A 24037-nucleotide genomic window follows, 5' to 3' on the forward strand; every position below is an offset into this window, starting at 1 on the left:
GGGGAAAGAGGATACAGCATTCATTTTTAATAAATGCACTTTTGTACTTCCAGCTCTGACGTGACTGCATCTCATCAAACCAGTTTTGTCACTTCAAGCAAGGCATCGCTATGACTTAAAGAGTGGATACTGATTTAGAAGGATTGTTTAACACACTTCTAGATATTCCTCTGTTATCCTAATGAGGAAGAGCTGAGTGTCCCTAACTGACTTCCCCAAATTCCGCATGGATAAATCTATGTCTGAATCAAGAATTTGTCAAGACTACTAGGAAATCTTATGGCCTACTTAAATAATATGCTACTCCTCAATGGACAGCAACCCAGCTCTGAATCAAAGGCCAAACTAGACATACCCTACTCTACTACACAGACTTTGGTTAATATGACTAGCAAAAATGCCACTATAGAGTAATCTACTCTAACCTCACACTTATGCCAGAGTTTGAGGGGGTTGTTATTCCTCACCGCCTCGTTTGATGGACAGCCACACTTCTCATTAAGGGCAGATCTAAAGAAGTGGAAATAACTGCAATACCAGTTTATACTATAATATAAATAATGCTTTAATAACTTTCAATGCAAATGCCCTAACTTAATCAGTTAACTTACTTTTTGTTAACAGTAAACCAAAGAAAGCAATAAATGACACATGCATCATCCGTACCCAGAGAAACTAAAGTGGTGTTTCACTATCAAGCAGATCTCACCCCAAAGGTGGTGATTCAGGAGGGATACTCCAATGCTTTATAATCGATACGGGGACCTAAAAAGAGAGGAGCAAGAGAAAACACATACATATCAATTTCATTTCACAGCATACTGAAGCAATTATAAAGTGAGTGAGAGCACGTGCAAAAGCAGAGGACAGCATCGCTGTAGATTTTCTCAAGGAGAACCATGCACAGCACCAGCTTTCTCACTTGGTTGTTACTGCCACGAGTATTCCATGGCCCACGGTGATCCCCAATTTCAAAGAGAGCGGCAAGAGACAAAGTGTAGTGAGAAAGAAAAGGTATTTTTTGAGGTAGACTTAAGAGCACTGCAGAGACAGGCGGAGAGAGGTATCAGCTACTTCACCTTTAAGGAACAAACACACTTTCAAAGGAAGCAGAGAAGGAAGGAGAATACAGATGTCTGACCAAATTAGGTATCAACGTGTTAAACTATAAAAGGCAATGTTACACCGTTAACTTCAAAGATCATTTCACTGCAGTGGACTGAGACCACGCGTAGAAAGAGGTTAGTGGTTACTGTGAGCTGTACATGGTGCATATTTGTTGCACAAAATAGGAATGCTGTAATTCCGTCTGTGCTGAGACCACTTTATTGGAAGAAATACTGTACAGCTCCAGATTTCACATCTTGTAACATTAACGCCCTTGTAGGCCAAAGAGGATATACATTAAAATGTTCTCTGTGTAATACACATAAAGAGTAGCATGAGAGATTTCAACATCTCATTAATGTAAATGGTAAAAATTGGTAGGAGAAGCTGCTCTCTAACCACTATCAAAGAAACCCATTTGGAAAGCTCTGCAGTAGAAAGCATGATAGTTTTCTCTGTGTACTTAAGTGTTTTAAATGTCTGCATTTTCTGAGTGCCAGCTTTTTGGCAAGGTCAATTACTTTCTGAATAATCCTCTGAAAAGAAACCCTATCCTGTACCTCTGTTTTTTAGATAAAATATTTAAAAAAAAAAAAAAATCTTCTTTATGCATGCAGTCAGAGATCTCAATATTTTTCGCAAGAGCCTAGAATTTGTATTGAAGCATTGGCTAAAATTCTGCGCAGAAGTCAGTGAATTTTAGCAGTTCTGGGTGGGTACCTGTGTATTGTGCAGTCACCTCACAGAAAGTGCTTTCAGTGTAAAATACCCTCTCCTTAGCTAAATATAACAGCGTTACATAACACAATTGGAGGAAAGCTGTGCATTGTGTGATTTACTTCAAAGTGAGACTTTTGTATATGCATTTGCTTTATAGTGGAAGAATAAAAACAACTTAACCTTTCAGTGTAGCAGCTCTTTATGCTGCATGGTCCAGTGAAAACAGTCCAAAGGACCAATCTGGCATTAAAAGGATGTGTCCACAGTAATAAAAAGCCCGAAATACCCCACAGACCTAAACACCTCCACCCCCCGGAAATTTTGGATGAAGAACCTACTCTTATGGCTGATTCCAGTGACTCTAGGAGACAGAAATGAAAATACAGATCCAAACAATGGCAACATTTTGGAAAGCTTGAGTATATTCTAGGGATTTACATTGCCTGCCTATCTTTAACATATCTTGACTTCACTTTCACTTTTATGTGCAATGCTAGGTGGGAGTTTGGAAAATGTTCACCCATGGTGAAAAAATAGTGAGCTTTTATTAACCAATTCAAAAGGATTCTCTTATTTTCTATGATGATAATGATGTTAAAGATTCTTTTCTCTATGTGCAGTTCTGATATAATGTGGCCTTAATGTATATGTTCCCACAAAAATAGTTTTTTAATTCACAAAGATATAGAGATAATTATTTGTGAAGTACTATCTTCTATAAGATCGATTATTATGGGTATTAGTAGTACCCATTACCAGACGAAAATGGGAAAGAATGTGCTTTATGCAACACCTAAAATTAATTAGTCTTCTGCTCTCACAAGCTGCTCATAAACTTATTTTAATTGACTAGATCACCAAACAAGGATGAACTTTAAAATACTTAATGAAAGGAAAATGCATGTTCATTTTCTTTCTATGAAGACGACATGCATACAAAATAACTATCTGGCAAGAGTTATGTTTCTAGTTTAACAACTGTTTAATACTAGGAAAAATATGACATTTCCATATTCCAACTCTCACTGCTCACTGAAAAATGTCTTGGAACTGATGTTAATACATACATCAGCAGTCACTTTTAAAAAGGCGCAGGGCCAAGTCCGTCGTTTCTATGATGTAATAGGAAAGAGGATGGTTTTAAAGTTGTGTTGCTATATAATTAAAAGCCTTACTAATTAACAGACGCCAGGACAAAACAGACCAAGCGCTTTGCGATTTCAAAGCACCTTCCACCCAAAAAACTCACAATGACTTACAAACGCAAAACCTCACTGGGGCCCCGGGAGGAAGGCAAATGCCCCGGGTGCAGGCTTGAGGTGGTGCCCCGTGACTGCTCTGGGGCAAACAGACGGCTCAGAGGCTAGTGACAAGGTAAGGTATTCCCCAGGAAGGCTGAGGGTCTGGATGCAGGCCAGATCAGCTGTTTCCAACATGTCTCCATATAATGATTATCTTGCTTCCAAAGTGGTGTACAGTCACTGCTCCACTCCTACAGACTATTTATTAACTATGAAAAATGTCACAAACATTTTCTGGCAAGAGCAGTTGTGCAGGAAATGGCTGAGGTTCTGCTACCCTGGATGCCGAGGCTAAGGGAAGATTTTTGACTGAATTAACAGGCCCTGGGCAGGAATTTGAGCTGCTACATCATCCTTCCAGGACAGGGCTGTGACAGAGCAGTGCTACGGCAGGTTACTTTTCTGGAGATTTCAGACAGAAATTATTTGGTGGAGGGAAGGATTCAATTTCCTGTGACCTACATATGAGGAACTCGACACAAAAGATTTTCAAATATATTTTTAAATAAATATAACAAAAATGACACAGTGCCTTCATACACTTGCATCCTTCAAGAAGTAAAAAGTATTCTACAAACACAGACTCTGTGACTCCTGTGAAGTAAGACGTATATCGTGATCTTACCCATTACTGAAATATAGCTGCTTCCGAAATGGCAATCGACAGCTCTTTCCCCAGTTGTGATTAATAATACAGGACAGATTCTGCCAGAACTTCAGGCAGGCACAATGGGAAATACCCACAGGACCATGCCTCCACACAGCCTTATCCTACATTCAGTGGGCAGGCACAGGTTTTTCTAAAATTTTATTCAGTTAGGCACCTGCTCTAGACAGTTCTATGTACAACTGTTTGTCTTTCTCAGCTGGCTAGAGAAGAACATTAGCCCGCGTACACGAAATTGGTAATATCTTTAACCAGGCATTTGTATAGCCAGACTGTTAACTAGGAGATCAAATTTATCATCCTCTACCTTTGTGATAACGTCCAAATGGGTGATCAACTTTGGCTGTGATGTTTGTTCATCAATGAGGTTACTCGGTGCTATAACATTCGGGTGCGCTGTTCTGGTTTCTACAAACCCTCTTCACAGTTTTGCCTGGAAACATTTTCCTCAAAGTCATCAGGAGACTTCTTTTAAGAAGGGGAACAATTCATACGCCTTCGCTTGGCCTTAATGGCTTTGAAGAAAGTCCTGATGATCCAATACACCACAAATAGTGGGGCGCAGAAGTTAAAGTCAACACTTCTGGATCCTTAGGCATCTTATAAATCAGAAAAGAATTTAGGAGCCAATGACTACTTGCACTGAGCAGTAGTTCTACTAAATCAGTTATATAATTTTTGTTCACCTTTGTCTACTTTTTTATTACATCATAGGTACTGTAACAAGGTTTTATTCAATAAATAATTTTAAATATTCACTGAAACAATTGTCTTTGTCTAACTGTTTGCAAATATTTGGGAAAAAGGAGCAGCTGTGAAATGAGTCAGAACTCTGTGGCTAAATGGCTCTGAGCTCTGCAATAACTTATGTATGTTCCTAAGATCTTGAATATTTTATGTATGAGGAGAAAAAAAAGCAACAGAACATAAAAACATACAAATGTATTATCTTAAATAATTCCATCTCACATCCTGTAGCCTGACTACCAGGCCAGAACTGCAAACAAGCTTCCTAACTCTCATCTGGATCCATGCAAAAGTCAAGGAAATTCCTCCACAGAAATGACTGCTCACATAGCACGTTTCAGACAAGGTTTACAATGGTATCTGAAAAATGGGATGCGCTGAATGGTAGCTGCTTTAACCTACTGAATGGATGTAAAGAGAGATCAGACTGGCAGTAAAGACAAGGAGTCGGTGCTGGGTGTACATCAGAAGTGTTTCACAGACATGTTCTATACATATATATTAGGCATTCATAGCCTTACTGCTGTAAAATGCCTTGAATGTTCAACAGATGCTTCAAAAGGGAATGCACTAGGAAAAAGTTTTCCATCAAAACACCACCTCATTTTTCTTGTGTTCTGCTTATGCGAACTGCAGTACCTACACTGACAAAATTTTTATTTTTTCTCTTGCATTTACGTCTGAGTTTTGCTTATGTAATACTCTGAACGCTAAAAAGCCATAAAAGCTAGTATTCAAGAGAATGATGAACACTCAAAATCTCTCAAAGCTTCCACAAAAAGAGAAATTAAACCAGGGCTAATCACTGGCTGCTTTGTATATTGCACTTGTATTCTTAAACAAATAAATACGTAAGGAGATTTTTTTTTTTTTTTTTTTAAATAAACTCCAAAAGGAACGCAGAACTGTTCAGTGCATTAGGAGCTATTTGTTTTGTAGGACTTAAAATATTTATCTTCCGTGTTTTCCTAGTGTAATCTTTCCGTCTACTTACTTCCCAGCCGGGTGTGCTGTGTTCGCCCCGATGGGCTTTCTGCCCAGGTCTAAGATGGCTGCCAGGCGCGACAGGGAGGGCTGCGAGAGCAGCAGCGGCAGCAGCAGGGACTCACGCTGGGCTGCGTTCCTGAGCTCTCCGTGGCAGAAATGACGATTACCAGACACCAATGCCCAGAAATCGGGGTGAGGCCAGCGTCCAGGGGAGATGAAACCTGTGTGGAAATGGCAAATCCACCGGGGGCACGTGAGGTACTTCTCATGAAAAACAAATGTTACAGGTAGTCTTGATATCTCACCATGCGTAAAAGCAAAAAGGCAAAGGCTGGATTATCTGGGAGATGGGTGTCTGCGGTAAAAGGAGATGAAGCTGTGACAAATTAGGGATTGTTTCTTGTTAAGAAAAGAGCTAAGAAAACGTGTCAGTTTTATTTTATCTTGTCAGAGATAGCAGGAATAGAAAGGGCACATAACACCTTACTGTAGTAAGCATTTCTCTAACACTCATAATTTATCTCCATGTTCTAATGCAGATTGTATTCATGCAGATGACACGAAAGTCAAATATTAATGACAACCCCCCCCCAAATATTCATTCATTTTAGGATGTCGATATTCACTTATTTTGGAAGAGTTGAACTCACGTAACTTGGCTGGCATCAACCAGATTTGCCTAACATCTCTGACCACAAAATCGGACACTTAAATCAAGCACCCTTATCTTTGATATGATATGTGATGTCCAACTCTTAAAAATTGTGCCTTTTCCACTTCTCCTTGAGCCCCATGAAAATAAAAAATGCAGCCGGGCACAATCACTGATGCAGAGAACAGTCAGGATCACGGTCTTCCAACATCCCTAACTAAATACTCAGCCATCCCACAAGCAATTACTTGAGTAATGTTTTTAAGTGTTTTTTTAATGGAAAAAACCCCTACTACACGAAGAATCTTAAATAAGCCATCTGACTTCTAAGTCAACCAGATTTGGCTTTTTTAATATGTGCAATTCATACAGTATCAGACATAACCTATGTGGTAGTACTGATAGGAAATGTTATTTATTCCAGTTCTTTATGTAAGCTAGGAAAACAACCTCAACCAGAGTCACAAGATTGTGAAAACAATGTTAATCTGACATCTTCTTAAAAACTACCATCCCCAGTCTCAACACACAAATTCCTTCTTGGGAAAACTGAATTTTCACTCTGAAAGGGATTTAAATCCTTGGAAACTGTTTTCCTTTTTAAAAGACATGCAATAAACCAGTATGCGCAAGTCCTAACTTAATTAAGCACCACGAGGGAATGTCTGTCAGGATATGTTCTAAGCCTCAGCAAGAAACTAAAATTCATTTTGCAGAAATGCAGCTGCATCGGTAATTCTAGTTGGTAGGAAAATGTCTTCTGCCCTTTGACCTATAAGGCTTTCATTTTAAATTTTAGCCTTCAGTGAGACCAAGCAGCTGACAGGCAGGAGTGAAGAAATTAGTAGTCTGGGACCCAGGATTAGACCAAGGGTCTAAAATAACCCAATGTTACATGGATCTAGACTAAAATTCTGTATTTACATCAATGCACGCTTACATTTGCCATCACCACAAACAGGATAAAGTTACTCGAGTGCTAATGAAGAATAAGCTTCGTATTACAACAGACAAGCAAAATCCATCCTTTACAAACCGTTCATTTGTCATGATCACTTTAGACCCGTAGCATTTGAAATGGTGGCTAGCATTACACGAAAAGCTGGCATAAAATCACCAATCTATGTAGGATGTTTGTTTTAAAATGCTGTTAAAAGCTTAAAATCCATTTCCATTTCAGAACGATGTTTTGAGGTCTGGACTGCATTTTGGCTCAAGACACTGGGCTTGTTCAGTCTGACAGTTACAAAGCAGAAGCCTGGAAGTTCACATACAGTAACACAGGGAAAATACTTGTACAGGCCTTCAAACCAAAACTGTAGTGGGCTGTTTATTTCTGGTTACTCTTTTCTGGGGGGGAGAGAGGAGATGAGGCTATAGGTGAGGCTGTACCTTAAGTACTGTGTTCGGTATTGGGCCCCTCACTACAGAAGGGACAATAAGGTGCTGGAGCATGTCCAGAGAAGGGCAACAAGTTGCACCAGGAGTGGTCTAGGACGGATATTGGGAAAAATTTCTTTACAGAAAGGGTTTTCAAGCATTGGAACAGGCTGCCCAGGGAAGTAGTTGAGTCACCATCCCTGGAGGTACTTAAAAGACATGTAGATGTAGTGCTGAGGGACATGGTTTAGTGGGGAATTGGCAGTGCTAGGTTAACAGGTGGACTCGATGATCTTAAGGGTGTCTTCCAACCAAAACAATTCTATGATTCTACAGACCTGATCCAAAAAGCCCATTTGCAAGAGCAAGCATTTCCACTGACCCTGTCAGACGTTTTCGTGTCCCTGTTAGGCACACCAGCAGGCAGCGCGAGGCCTCCACCAGCCAAGGGACAGCCTGCAGCCAGGGCGGCGTGCCTGCCTCTGGAGGTGCAGTGCCTCCCTGGACCATGGTCCTGTCCTGCGTCCCTTTCCTCTGCCATCCTTCTGGAGCCCCAGCTGGGCCTTCTTGCACACCTCTAGCTCCTGGGGACCTCCATGGATTTGATGCTAACAACACTGCACTGGTGAGGCCACAACTGGAATATTGTGTCCAGTTCTGGGCTCCCCAGTTCAAGAGAGACAGGGAACTACTGGAGAGAGTCCAGCGTAGGGCAACAAAGATGATTAAGGGATTGGAGCATCTTCCTTATGAGGAAAGGCTCAAAGAGCTGGGGCTCTTGAGCCTGGAGAAGGCTGAGGGGAGACCTTTTCTATGTTTACAAGTACATAAAGGGTGGGTTGAAGGATGATGGAGCCGGACTCTTTTCAGTGGTTTCCAGTGATAGGATGAGCGGCAACGGGCACAAGCTGGAACATAGGAAGTTCCATTTAAATATGAGGAAGAACTTCTTTAGGGTGAGGGTGACAGAGCCCTGGAACAGGCTGCCCAGGGAGGTCGTGGAGTCCCCTTCTCTGGAGATTTTCAAGACCCGCCTGGATGCAGTCCTGAGTGATGTGCTCTGGGCAATCCTGCTTTGGCAGCAGAGTTGGACTCGATGATCTCTAGAGATCCCTTCCAACTCTGACAATTCTGTGATTCCGTGAACACTGCTCATTATTGAGATTATTTTCTCTTTTTAGCTATTCCTTCTCTGCGGTTACCAGCCGATGGATCTCACAGTAACAGCTTTGTTACCACCCTTTGATACTGTCTCAAGTTGTGTTATGATTAAAAAAAATATACACGTGTGCTTTTGTCACAATTGCTTTGCCTCTGCTCTGATCAGTTGTTTTCCATTTGGAGTACTCCATGCTGCGGGCACAACAAAGACACCGAAAAGAAAGCTTACACATATGCTCGCTGCATGAGCTAATTAGATTACCAGCCTCATTAGCCATCCAACGCCAAGCCTGGTCTGAGACCCACACCAGGTTTACACCACACAAGTCTTAAAAAAGTGAGAGGGTGGAGGGGAACCACTGAAAATTGCTGTTTTCATTGCAAGGGCCCGATTTGGCCATTTGCACAGAGAGGGAGAAGGCTTTTGGAGTGTTGGGGGTGACCGGGGTGGTGACACCGATATTGCGATATGGCACAGGGACCTGCTCCTCACAAATTACAGGCGAGGAGTTCGGGTGGACAGACACACGGTGCTGCCTGCTCCGGCTCCCTCTGCCCCATCTTTGGTTTTCTCAGGTGATCGGGGCTCTCCACAGATTTACTCTAGTGCAAGTCTTTTTACCCGAGACTAAAGCTTTCACGGGTTAAACATTCATTAATGGACTTAAAGCAGGGCTTCAGGTGGTAGAGAGTGAGCAAACCTGTGCCAGAGCTTGACGGTGTGTTAAACTCTTTGTGTCCATTATTCATGATGCTGTTGCCACAGGCCCTAATTTTACATAAATGAAAGTCACAAGAGAACTGTTAGGATGAGCAACTAGGAAAAGCACAGGAAAAGAGCACCTCGTCAGCTGGTATTAAAGACACAGTTTAGTATTACATTTTCTGATTTTGAAGCCCCTTGGGAGTGGAAATACACAACACATTTTCTCTGAAGAGTGACAAGCTGAAACCTAAAATCTTGAAGACTGTCTTTAGAATCAAATTCTTCATGTCCTCTGCACAACTCCATTCCAATTCCTCACAAACAAAAAATACATAATCTGTTATCTCCAAATTCATGTGCCTTATAGTTCCTTTTAGCCCCTACTTAAAAACTACTAAAATCTTATCTTAGCTATCATGTAAGCTATTGTTCTGCGCCTGCTTTGGGATGCCGGAAGGCTTCAGAAATTAAAATCTGTCAGGCGACGAGCATATTATACCTTCTCTGAAGACAGAAACGTGCACACTAATAGTATCAACCCAGCAATACAGCAAGCAGACTTGGCGCAACTGAAATAATTAATTCCCCTCCCCTTACCAACATAAAAAATAAAGTCATATAAAAATACCTACTCTTCTATCTCACAGCATTTATAGCAAACATATTGGACAGTATTTAAACATTTTCCTGTAGGAGAAATGTCTTTGAAATAAGCTTCAGGCACAGAATCCATGACATGTAAATTAAGATATACTTCACAAGATATATCTTAGTTGTGAAAGTAGGTCATGTATTTAAGGCATTTCTAGACTGTGTTTCTTGATGTAAATATTCTGAAAACATCCTTGTGTGTATAGAATAATATTTTAATTATTTATCAGATTTCATTCTCAAAGAACAGCAAAGGAACGGGTATTTCTAAGAGTCCTCATAGGGCAATAAGCGTAAGTAGTTCTTTATAACTTTATGTAGTATATTCCCTAAGGGAACTGCTTGTTCGAAGCACACCACAGAAAAGCTGATGGAGTAGAAAAAGTTGATGTGTGAAGATCACACGCTGCAAATGTTGGGATCCTGACTAAACAATGTCATGAAATTTTCAGACTTTTACTAACTTGCATTATTTTGGGACTCTTGGAACTTCCTCAAGTCTGCTGTTGGGTATTTGTTCACCTCGCTATGAGCAAGTTATTCCATGAGCAAAGTTATAGAGAAAAAAAAAATGTAGAGAGAGAGAAAGTAAGAAAGCAGGAGAGACTATGTGTTTGTAATGTGAATTGAGTTTCCAGGCCAGAATGTCTATCAAGAGAATCTAAAAAAAACCCAAGGAAATTCAAATCGGCACTACTATCAATTTATCCACTAGGTGTCACAAAATAATCATACAACCAGATGAAAAGCAATTATACGTAAAATGCGTCAGTGTACTACATCAATGAAGTGCTGCTTTGAAACGAAATCTGTTATAAGAGCAGATGCAGGAAAATGTCATGAATCTCATGAATATACATACTGTCAGGAGTGTATGGGAACCTGAGCCATGACACACAAAAGCTGTTGCTAACCACGGTGTATGTCATGTAATGGATTCACATACAAGCGTATAAATGTTCCATTAAAAAAAATCTTCCTAAATCATAAAAGCAGTATTATCAGTTCTCAGAATCGCAAGTCTTATGCTTCTTGCTTTTTAATGCTTTAGCTACTGAGTAATGTATTATGTCAGATTCTCTACAAATATGTAAAAATCCCTCCTGACTACAGGGAAAATGCTACAAAGAAAACAAGTTCTGAGGGCTAAAATTCATGATGGGAAGAAATAAAAATATATTGTTAATATTACTATAAAATCACAACACATGCCAAACATTGGAATTTGCAATAACAGGCTGATAGGCACTCCTTAGACCCAGACTATTCTTATGGAAGGGTGTATTGTGAACATTAGGGTAGAAAATTACCAAGTCATTCTGTAGCCATTATTCACGAAATACTAACCTCTACATTGGAGGTATTTTTGTTCTTAAAAAATTTCTGGACCATTCTAAATTAATGTACATGTACACCTGCACTCATCCCAAACACTGACTGCCTTAAAGGATCAAGGCTGGGCTGCTGAAACAGGTACTTTCATTTCCAGAATGGTTCTCTAATAACTGTAACTTTTCCTCAGTTGCGTAAAATTTTTATGGGCCGAGTAGACTCCAGTGTGAATTTATCATTATCTGTACTCACGCATAATCCACACGACTAAAAATATTGTAATCAATAGTACATGCAACATCATAAAGTAGAACAGGCCATTTAGATAAGAGGAGGAAACATACCCTGGACATTTTATATCATATAAACATAACAGTAACAGAGCCATATACACTCTGCTGACAAGTGCCATTTCATAAAGCCAGCCTAAGCAATGTTAAAAATCCTTCCCCCTTTTCAGAAATGCAGTGAAGGAACATATGCCCTAATAACTGCACTATATGTTTATACTGCATTTTATATGTTTTATCATGGTTGTAAAAAGCAAGCGTTTTCAGGGTGTACCACATAATAAGGTTTCGACTTTTTACATAGTTTTTCTTTATAAGATGTGCTTTCTAAATGTCAGAGCTGGCCACCAGTTTTCAAAGCTTTGAAATACCTTCTAATGTGGGGATCCTAGGAAGGAAGCTTTCCTTCCCTCCAGTTTTCCCTCCTTTTTTAAGCAACTCAATTAAATACTTGTGCTTACAGGAACACAGGTACAAAGCTGAGAGAGGAATACTGTTTTTTTCTTCCGATACTAGCATAACTTAATCTGTATATGCTAAAGGAATCTGGTGGTTGTGAAACATACTTTCAGAAAACCTGAAAACTATTCTCTAAAGTTTTCCCCACATTAAAACCATTATCTGACTTTAAAGAACCCTCCTATGATCTCCATTTAAGCTGACAGAATTCAGAGCCTTGTGAAGTCAATGAGAATTTTGTTATCTGACTTCAATGAAGCTGCGATTTCCTTCAGGCAGAACCATACAGAAGAAATGCAGAGGTAACTATTCACTACGTAAGCCCCCTGACTCTTTTGATGCCAGAAGGTGAATTGGTCCAATACACAATGTTATTAATTCCTCTCTAATTTTCAACAAGTTGTTCCCTTTTGATCTTCCAGTGGTTCAAGTCTGCGATATTGGTCTTGTTTTAGTCTTTATTATGATAGAATGAAAGAACCACAGATTAATTCAAGTCAGAAGGGCCCTCTGGAAGCATCCAGTCCAACCTGCTGCTCAAAGCAGGTCTAATTAGATCAGGTTGCTCAGGCACGTATCCAGTTGAATCTTGGACACCTCCAAGGTGCCCACAACCTCTCTGGGCACCTGTTTCAGTGCTTGACCTCTCTTTGGTAAAAAGATTTTCCTTCTATCTGACTGGAATTTTTCATGTTCCAACTTGTGGCTGTTGGCCCTCATTCTATTCCTGTGCACCCTGAGAAGAGGCAGGCTCCATTTTCTCCTTACCCTATGATCAGGTAGTTGCAGACAGCAATAAGTTCTCCCCTTTGTCTTTCTTTATTCAGCCTGGGCAGACCCAGCTCTCTCAGCTTCTCCTTGCTTACCATGAGCTCCAGCCCTGGCTAGATTGGTGGCCCTCCACAGGGCTCGTGTCAGCATGGCAGTATCTTTCCTGTAGTAGGGTGCCCCAAATTTGAGACAATGCTCTAAATGCAGTCTCACAAGTGCTATAAAGAGGGGAGGATCGGTCTGCTAGAGCTGCTGGCTATAGCTTTGCTAATGCAGGCCAGGATGCAGCTGGCACTTTGCCGGAAGGGCACATGGCTGGCTGACGTCAACTTGTGCACCAGGACCCCCAGATCCTGTTCTACAGAGCTGCTTCCTACACAGTTGGCCCCCAGCCTGCTTCATTATCATCTCACTGATGGCAGTATATATATACCATTTCTCAAATTATCAATATTAAAAACTTTTTTTTTTTTTTTTTAAAATTTGAAAGCTTATCTGTCCTAGGCCTCACTTGGTCTCAAAGTACCATGAGTAAAACAGCTTAGGAATGTGAATGTCCAGCAAATGTGCTTCCCGTTAGCTCTTAATGCCATAAATCTAAAATCCTTCATACTACTGCTAGAGAAGCGCTTCCACTCAAATCTTAAAGCAGCTTTAGACAAGATAGTAAGTCTCAACAGCAGCATACAAGACACTTACTTTTGCGTAGGGCAGGCTTGTAAATGCATGTGGTTCAGAGGTCCTGCCCTTATACATCAGTATTTCACTTACAATGGAATAACTTTAAATTACATTAAGAACTATAATCATATTCTACTATCATTTGCTTTTTCATATCTGCCGTATTTCTGCCACTAGAAATAAGCTTGAAGAAAGACATCCAGCCCCAAGTGCACTATTCCGGGAAAGTTTAGGTTTAGATGAGAACATTTATGCTCATAACTACATGATTTTTAACAAATCTTAATTCAATATGAATAACTAGTTCAAGCTGGTTTCTGCTCATTAGTGAGTAGTTGGAAGGAACTGGTTAATCATTGTTTGTCATCTGCTTTGGAGAATCAACACTGTACAGAACCCTTTCTGCAGCCAATGTAAAACCACAATGCACGGAGAGCACTAAAGGAAAATCCTGTTTTCAGCTATGTTTTTTTTTCAGTGCACACTAAAATGGTAAATATTTTGTGGTTAACCCCCTCTCACTCTTTGACAGCACTTTCCTCTGGACAGTGGTCTTTGTGGTACATACCACATCATTTAGCAGTCCTTATAAAGGTACAGCAATAGTGCTGTGGAGAAGCATTAGTGGTCTGCTCAATAACAACTTACTCATGGAGAGCCAACACATCAAACCACAGGTCACCTTTCAGAAGGAGGTCAGAAGGCTGCAGGCTACATACAAGATGCCACCTGTGGACTCTGCTGTAATTTACATTGTTAGAACACAAACCTAGAGAAATATTAGCAACATTATTCATTTCCACTCCCCTCCTCATCTTTCTTCACATATGAACAGTAAACTGGTCCTGTGGACTCTCCATCGGATTTCCTGGCTCAAAATGAAGGCAGCCCCTTTCAGATATTTGCAGTTCTCTCACGAAGGTTCTGAATTCTCTCATTAAAATAAATTCTAAGTTCTTCTAAACATACAGCCCAGGACTTAAAAATGCTGTGTTGAGTAAAAGGAAGCATTTGCCTCCTCACAGAAAAAGTGAAAATGAAAGAATAAAATTGGTTGACTGTCCATGCTACTTTCTGCCTCATCTTCCCCATCTGATGGGACTGACAAGAGCCGTGTCATAATTAGAGAGGAAAGAAAGCTTCCATTTTTAGATTAGTTTTGGAATCCAGAATCTTCCTCAAAACATGCATTTGCTTGAAAATGAGGAAAAATATATGTGAATGATGTAAAAACATTCCACTTAAACACATAAAGATTGCTGGGAAAAGGCTCTTCATAAACTGAGGTTTTATTAAAATGTACATTGCTAACAAGTGGCAAAAATACCAGAGGAACTGCCGAGCATGAGAAAATCAATACTGCTAGGCTCACTCTCTTGTCCAAGATCTAGCACCAGGGGCCATAATTCAGGTTATTAAAGTCTTTTTTCAAGATTGATTAAAGTTCATTTTAGTAACATCAGCAGGGAACCCTGGCTCCAATGATCTTAATATTGAGAGCGCTAAAGACTGCAGTCTTCCAGCAGAAAAGAAAAGCGTGTTTCTCTAGGCCGTCTTGCAAACACAGAACTCACAGTGTATTCAATCATTAGAAAGGCCTGTCAGTGAAAAATATTTTTGCTTTAAAAAACCTTATAAAAGAACACTGGGAAATGTTCCCTCTGACGACTTCTTGCTCAAGCCATAAACTTTAATCATCCTCCTTTTCTTTGCAGATCTCCTGAGATATATACCTACTAGGGAGACCTACTCTTGCAGATTTCTGAGACCTGCCGATGGTTTTTAATTTGAGATAACTGGTACCAACAGAGGTCTTAAAAGGAGATCATCCAGTAAGCCTTTGGAGACTTTAGGGTTCAGGACCCAGTATTCTCTAATGTGCACTACAGGACTTTCTGAGAGCACTGCTGAGAGTCCCCCTCTATTAAGCTTGTAGCAAGAGAAAGAAAGATTTAATGAGAACAGTTCACAGAAGAGCTGCATTGTCTTCCAAAAACTCAGCAAAAAAAATCTTTGGAACAGAGAAGAGAGTAAGGTGAGAGGGAGGAAGGTCCTTTGGGTGTGCAGAAATTTGAGTGAGCTGGAATAATTTCACACCTGTACCACGTATTTCCTTCATGATCTTGGGCAAATTTTTTGGTCAGGCTTTCAGAAAAGTAAGTTCAGTTCTTCCGGCTTGTTTAGATGCTAAAATAACTAGTCAGAGTTTCAAAGGCAAACTGCAACCCTGCAAACATTACAAGATGAGCTGACCCATGCTGAATGCTTTTAAATATCCGGCCTCAACTGTTGAGGCTATACATTTTAAAGTATTCATGTCTGTGCTTCACTTCCACACCTGTAAAACATTATGTTCCTGTTTCTATGAGCTGAGGAGAACAAATCTGTGATGTCCTGAACCAGCTTTGATAAACAGTGAGAAAATTATATAAGTATGTTGACTGATAAAGGGAATCTGTTTCCAGGGGACCCATCTCCTACTTCTGGCTTTGACAAGAAGGGAACTGTGTTTCTACAAACTCCAAACTCATGATCATGAGATGCCACAGATGCCAGGGTATGTTGCTCTAAACTCTGCGGGGAGTCTGACCTTCCGGGCAGTCACGGCAATGAGGAGGGCACTTTTGACTCCTTTTTTAAACCAAGACCCTCGAACATGTGTCTGTGTTGAATTCAACTGTTTGCGGTGCAGGTTATTATTATGCAGTATCTCATTATAAAGCAGAGATATTTAGATCAAAATCTGGCTTCCCTTCCTAAACTCAGCAATGTTCTTTGATAGCAACAGGATACTTAACCAAACAATTCAGATCCTGGTTGTGACAGATTAAGACTATGTCAATATGGACATCTTAATCTATCTTCAAATTCTTAAAGGTCTCTTAAAATACGTTGCATCTACCATAAAGGTAGCTTGCTTAAAATTTAACTAAATTATTTGGACTTGGATGAATTAGGATTAATGGATCCACTCTCAAGACCAGCTCCTGGCATTCCAGATCACCCTTGTTGAATTCCCTCAGAAGGAACACAGTGTTTCTTGGAATTATTTTTCCAAAGCAATTTGGAAATACTTTAATTTACTGCTCATTAGGGTTAGATTGGCACAGACAGACCTGAAATACCTGCAAAAGTTCTCTCTTTCACGCCTCAGCGGGGTCCAGCAGAAGCCGCAAGTCAAAGGCCTTGCCAGCAGGAATTTCACACCAAGTTGCTCCACATTCTGCAGCCATTTTTTCTTAGAAATTGTTACATTAGATAAGTTTGATTTAAAAGACCCATCAGAAGACACATCAGCAGTTTTCTGCAGACATGTAAGACTAGAAGAAAAGCAGATTATTAATGCTAGAGTATCACCCTTACACTGGGCAGGAATCGGGCACAATAAAACATAAGGTGTGGGCGAGTACTTTCAGTCTTTATCTACAGCAAGACACAGGTATATAGGGCTGCACTCTTGTAGACACAACCCAAGACAGACATAAGAAGTCTATCTTGTGGGTATATCCACACGAACGTCTTCGGTTGAGGATCATGTATTTTTTATATACATTTTCCATAAAAATCAACAGCCTTTCTCTAGCATTCAATTCATTATCCACACTCCCCACATTGCCACATCAACATTTTATTTGAAGTATCAGTGATAGCAGCCCATCAAAATTTAATCGCCACTTTCTATAATTGAAGCGTCTTAACTCTTGATTTCACCTATGCTAAGGTTATCCTTCTCCTTCTTTTAAAATTCTAATGATATTAAAAATAAAATACTTTTCTACAGCATGACTCAGAAATGCATAATATTCCTTTCTTCAACTCATGGTAAAGGAAACACATATAAGCAAAGGCAAAAGAATTCTCTATTCTAGTCTGTAGCTTTATACTGAATCTTGGGTGTCATACGAACAGGACTTTTAAAGAAAATGTCAACAACTGTAACAGTTACATAAGATATAGTTAGAAAAATATTTTGCAAGGAAAAATGACAGTTTCTGTCACTTGAGAAGATGATTTATACTTCTGTTTTAGAATTCAAGCAGCCAACATGTGACCTGACATTTACTAAAGGAAATCAAAGAGACGTTCGGCAAGATTACAAAAGGAAGAGCATTAATCGTCCTATACCAGCAGTTCCTCTCTGTATTACAGAAAGATCTGCATAGTCTTCCTCTCAACATTATGCAAAAAAATAGAAAGAGAGGTCACAATAACAGATCTCCCTTTTGGCATTTTGTGCTAACTTGCTCAATTTACGAAGGCCATCTGGTGCTGTTTATGCTGGCCTTCTTGCATTGTGTCTCATGTTGTTCTTTATGGACGAGCGTGATTCACGGTTCACATTAACTGTGTGTTTTAAGTTACTCTGCAAGCAAATTTGACGGTTAAAACTGCGTAAAGAATGTATAGCTGCTGATGTACACATTCCCCACATGACAGAACATAGCAAAAAAGGATACCAAAGGCAAGGATGTCCAAAAAGGAAAGATGGCAGGTCAGGTGAGCTGGCTTTTATTGCAGGCTCTATTATACACTTCTTGTATTACTTGAAATGATTACAAAAGCCCTTTGGGGCTCAGTTTTATCACTTGTTAAATGGAGATCATAACTCCCTATCTCACAGTTATACTATGAGGTTTATTCATTAATGGGTTCAGTTCAATGCTGGGCAGATGGTCAATACAAATTTTATGCATCACTGAAGTAACATTTAACCTCAGAACTGAAGTCGCATATAGCCTTGTGCCAGTCTCTTAGCAGTCACAGTATAAATATTATTCAGTCACATTACTGAAAATATTTGAGAGACATGAGGTGTTCGTAATGCTGGCTTTGCATTCCTCAAGTTACAAATCTACAGGATGGCAAACGTAAAAACATATTCTTTAAATGCAGTGGAAAACAGGTACTAGCACATCTCCTTGTAATCGTTATAAATGACAAAGAAAAGAGAAAATGGTACAACTCCTGCATTGAGTGTACGGTGATTGAAATGAATCCATGAAATTATTATTTTAAAGTCTCAAGAATGACCATTTATAGTGTCTGGAGAGATTTCAGTTTGGTGTTGGGAAAAGGGTTGTTTTTACTGGCCTCTGCCAAAAAAAAAAGCTCATAGATGTGACTGCCATTTACCTGTAGAAATACAGCTACAATTCAGCATAGTAATGAACTTAAAGGCGTATTTTAAAGATATTTATAAAGATATAAATACTTTACTTACTCTGGCAATCAAACAGAAGAAGAAAGTTCTTTTCAAAACATCTTTTTCAAGGTTTCTGAGGACTATTTTTAAACTTCACTGCCAGAAGTAATCTACCATGAAGACCTAAGCACCAGCAAGAAATGAATCTCCATTGTTATTGCTATGCGTACCTTGTAATTTCCTCTGCATAGATGACCAATCTTCACTTCTTTCATCTTCTAACTTGGTTCCCCAGTAAGTCATTCTTTCTGTTTCAAAAAAGAAAGAAGAAAAAAAAATATTTATGTTATCATTACAGGGGAAAAAAGTGAGAAAAAGACATACAGATACTAAATGCAGGCCTTCCAAAATCTATTCTGCAGGTGAGGAATGTGCTTCAGTAGAAGACCAGTGTCCCACTTCAAACTTATTTTGAAAGCCTTAATTGAAGGTAAGTGGGGCACGAACGGCACTTTGTAGAGGGACGACTCTACCCTCAGGGAAGCACTATGACTTAAGATTTCTGACACTACTCAATTTAGCTGCCAGAAACCTTGAAAGCTTCAAGTAAAAAAGTCTCCTCTACTTTCACAGCCGAGCAATTTTAAAGAAAAGTTACCAGATAAAAATATTTCAACCTTTACTTCTGCATATTGCCTTGGTTTCAGTCCTTTAAAATTACTATACTGATTGGTAGTAGAAAGATTAACTGTGCTCAGACTAATCAACCAAGCATGTACATCAATATATCACATATAAATTATTCATAAAATGTAGTATTCAGCAGTTTAATCTCAGCCAGTGATACTAAGTTTTTTTGATAATGCATCTGTCAGTAATACCTTTGCATATGCTTTGTAATCACAAACATAGAAACCACTAATTACGTATAAAAATATATACAGTATGGCGAAATAATAATTTTTGTTTTCTTCTGCTGTGAGAGTGATAGAACTATGGAGAACATGAAATGACGCTCTAGACAAATTATTCTGGGTCATCCCAAAGAAGTGATGCTATGACTGTTCTCTGCCTATTCATCAGACTGCATGCTAAATCTATTCACTTCTTACCACTTCTAGCTTTATTCAGTTTATTCTGCTGCTGTTTTGAGGAGAGGTTATTTTTCTCTATGTCATTAAAATTTACATATATGCAACAGCAAATCAAATCTCCATGGAATACTGTTTTCCTCTAACAAAAGACACCTCTCATTTTGGCACTTCTCAATCTGTGACCACTGTAACATGTAAGTGCTTCACAACTCCTGTTGAATGCTACCCTCGCAACCTCACGGTAGAAAAACTATTGCCTTTGTTTATAGAATAGGAAGATAAAGAGGCAGAGAGAGGATACAGCTTACTTTACCTGTCTAAATTAAGATGATAGAACCATATATAGTGTCAGTAGATACAGGGTCCTTCAGAGAGAAATCTGTAGTGCATATCTAACACAGGTACCCTGAACCAACCCCTTAGGAGCCTTTCTCTTTTCTCTCTCCATAGCAGCAGCTTAGGAATTACCTATACATGCAGCTAAAATCATAGAATGCTTTGGGTTGGAAGGGTCCTTAAAGATCATCTTCTTCCAAATAAATCTAAATGCTAGTGAATATTCTCTTCACTGCAAGTCTAATAGCAAAGCCCTATATAGACTTAAGTATCCTAAAAATTAGGTTTGGGTTACCCACTGTGAGATACCTGGCCTTGGAATGAAACACGGTAAGGCATCAGAGTTTCCCACACAATCTACAAGGAGAGGTGAAGACTTCAGACTGGTATTCCTATGCTTGGATATCAGACAGGTCTTCATATCAATGCCTATTCACCCCTCATTCCAATCCTCTCCTTCTGTGAAGTATCAATCATGTTAATGTTATGGCCTTTATAAGGCTTTACACTCCACCGCTCCACCCCCTTTTTTGCTTTATGTCCCAAACTGATTTTCCCCAGCTGTTTCAGTATTGTTCTTCACTCCACAGTATACCTTTATACTTTTCCCACAATTTTCCTTTGGTAAGATTTTTCTCTCTTTTGTTGCTGCTTCCATAGTTCACCTAAGTACTAGAATCGTCTGGCTTATTTTTCTCAAAGCCACCATCTTAGCACTGCTTTAATTTGCTTTAGTGGTCAGAGACCAGCTCCTCTTCCTCTGCTCCTTTGGTGACATAATACTTCGCTCTCTATTTAACTTACTCTGAAATGTGCTGGTACATCTGTGTACCATTCTGAACAGCTGAAAGAATTTATTTTAAATTGTCACAGAGTTTATTAATAAAGAAGAAAAATGCACGTGTGTATTTTTCCTTAAAACAGAATACAGGTACTGTACAAAAATGTACACAAAAATAAGCTTTAGCCTCAGTCAGACATGTGGCCAATGGGAACCCACAGGCAGAAAAAAAGTTCAGACACAAGATGGGATAGAAATGCAACAGATAAAGAAACTCTTCAAACCTGACTGCCTTAAAGCTGTGTAAAGAATATGTGTTGATACAGTGCCATATTGAGATTTTATAGACATGGTTTTCAGACTATTCCATTATTACAAAAGGCTACAAGCCTACAGATGTTTAGACATGAAGAACTTTACTCAGTCATGTCAGTGTTTTCCTGACTGGGTCTTAAATTCCTTCTCCAGAGGACTAATAAGAAAACCTTCACTCTTAGATTTATCATAGAAGAACAGCAGTTGCCAGATATATTTCTGTTGAAACATGAGAATGTACAAGAAACACTATGTTAAGCTTGTGTCCATTTTCTGAAATGCACTATGCCCATGATTCAAGGGCTTCAAGAACTTAAGTTAAATATGGGATTCAAATTAAAGAGGTGTTTCTGTATTGTTCTGAATTGGGACATAATTGAACATCAGACACATTGTTCCCCAAGCAACAAATATGACCATCTCTAGCAAGAACTGTATTTTGTGAGTAAAAGTAAAAAGAGAACACAAAACAGCAGGAGTGAGTTAACTATAGTATTCGGAGACAGTAAAGTGATACAGCCTGAGAGCCAGAGAACTAATGATAATGCATATCTAGAACAGAGAGTAAAATTGTCATTTGTACTTAATATCTACATACTGGGATAGTTAAGCAAATCTACATCTAGTTTTAGCCAAAGTCACAGGGCTGTTGGGTCCCCACTAACCCAACGCACCAAAAAAGAGTGCTAAAGATAACCTCAAGGATTTATGGCTGACAGTGGAAATCAGTATACCTGTTTTAACTTAACCTGAGTACATATTTTGAAGGCAAATGGGATAAGCCACCCTTTTACCATGGCAGGTTTCAATACAACAGGATTGCTGGTTTAACTCATGATTTTTAAAATGTAATTCGTACACCTAATGACAGTAGTGCAATACGAAATGCCAAACATTGTATAACTGACACATAATGTCCACTAAAATGAAAAAGTCACAGTTCTCTTCATAGCAATGCAGAATGTTCACTTTATGGAAAGAAAGGGAAAATTATCCTTCTAATTGATTAACCCTCCCCCCCGAAACAACACGACTGACTGGAATCCCATTGCTGGGGTCTTTTTCACCACTTGAGCAATAGCCTGCAAGTATTTTTTGAGAACCTGCCACCCAGAGCAGTAGGTTTGAGTCTACATTACCTCTACCTGACTTCCAGGAAGTGGAACTCCATTGGCTCACTTCTATATGAATTATTTCCTCCATGCAGCAAAACATTAGTAAGCTGCAATTTACAGTGACCCTTAACTAGACTATTGTGATAATTTCACAACTTTTACAGGTTCTCCTTCCCTCCTCCCTCTCCCTGTACAGGTCAGACTGCTGACTAATCTTTCTTGAGAAGTTTTAACATTTTTCCTCTCTGATATTCAAAGATCCCTGTGTACGCCACTTGATTCACGGACTGAAAATCTTTGCTTTTCTTAGTTGGAAAATCTTAGATCTGAAAGTAGCAGCAAATTCCTGCGAAGAATTAAAAGCACTTGCTCTGAGAGGTTCTTTGTAGGGAAATGTTTCCTTCCAGAAACACGCTCACAATACTAACATAGCTTATACCAACTAGGTTTCAATAATCTAATGTATCACATGAAACTTGTGAAGAGTCACTTCCTTGTTCACTGCCTTCCCTTGGAAAAAAAGTCTTCCTCCAAATAACTACTACTAAGAATACTAAAAAAAAAATAATTGTGAACTTACCCAAATAATGTAACTAATAGCACTCATGTAAAAGAATCAAATGCTCACTTCTGTTTCATGTGGACTAAAGCATTTGCTCACTGAGACACACTGTGAAAAAACAACCTAACCACAACTGGAAAAATAGGCCTATGCTGCCCATTATCTCTACCATCATGACCAAACCAGAGCTTTATTCCTTTAAAATGGTTAACTAATACTTGCTGTCTTGAAATAAGAAATCTGATTTAACAAAAATGGATTTGAGCTCTAAATGTTCCTTGAACAACATAGTGTCCTCAGTGTTAGCTTGCTGGATGTGATACTTGCGTTTTTTAAATTTATGGAACTTCATTCAACTTTCAAGAAATAAAGCAACTATCTCCTAAATATATCTTGGAAAACTATAACTCATTTCTGCTTCACCTGTTCAAGATAATCTTGGTGAAAGTAAGAGAACATATGAAAAGCATAAAATAGCATTTGTGGTCAAATGCGGTTACGTGACTGACAGCCGGGAGATGAAGCCTACTAAAACACAATGGATAAGGCTGAAGTAGGACCTCCATGAAGTGACACCACTAATCCCATTTTAGGAAAGTGTAGGCTATGAATCTTCTTTGGAATAATTTAATATTTGCCAAAAGACATCCTAGGTGTGGTAATTACAGCTATTTCCTATGCCCATAAGCTCCACAGCCTGTGCAACTCTACCAATATAAAGGCAAATGCAAATTTTTGTGACATGATGCCACTTCAACCAACAGTAGAAAATGGCTTCTTACAGTCTAAGCCCTCAAACCACCTGCAAAGACTGAAAAAATGAGGTTTATGCTGAAGTAACATGGAAACAATGAAGGCAAATCAAAACCATTATGTAAACAAGCAGTTTACTAAAAATAATTAAGAGTAAGTTAGTTATTGATTGCATTTGAACAATCTTGTATTTGCTGTCATTGAAGATGACTGTTCATACATTTAGATCATTTGCAAATGGCTGGAATACATGGACTTAACCCCAGACTTGTCTGGCGTTTCACAAAATGCACTGTGCAGGCCCATATGCTAAAATATTGCATTGT

The 24037-nt window shown here is 39.2% G+C and overlaps 1 long non-coding RNA gene across 1 annotated transcript in view; it reads right to left on the reverse strand.

Annotated features, from left to right (window-relative positions):
* Nucleotides 1–543: 543 nt before the first annotated feature.
* Nucleotides 544–24037, reverse strand: part of LOC141470489 (uncharacterized) — a 102239-nt gene continuing 78745 nt past the window's right edge. The window contains exons 6-8 of the long non-coding RNA XR_012463486.1: nucleotides 18986–19063; nucleotides 5537–5750; nucleotides 544–765 (exon numbers count right to left, since the gene is read on the reverse strand). This is a non-coding gene — a long non-coding RNA (uncharacterized lncRNA). The remainder of the gene's footprint in view (nucleotides 766–5536; nucleotides 5751–18985; nucleotides 19064–24037) is intronic.

The sequence above is a fragment of the Numenius arquata genome, chromosome 1, assembly GCF_964106895.1.
Source record: "Numenius arquata chromosome 1, bNumArq3.hap1.1, whole genome shotgun sequence".
NCBI classification, from domain to species: domain Eukaryota; kingdom Metazoa; phylum Chordata; class Aves; order Charadriiformes; family Scolopacidae; genus Numenius; species Numenius arquata.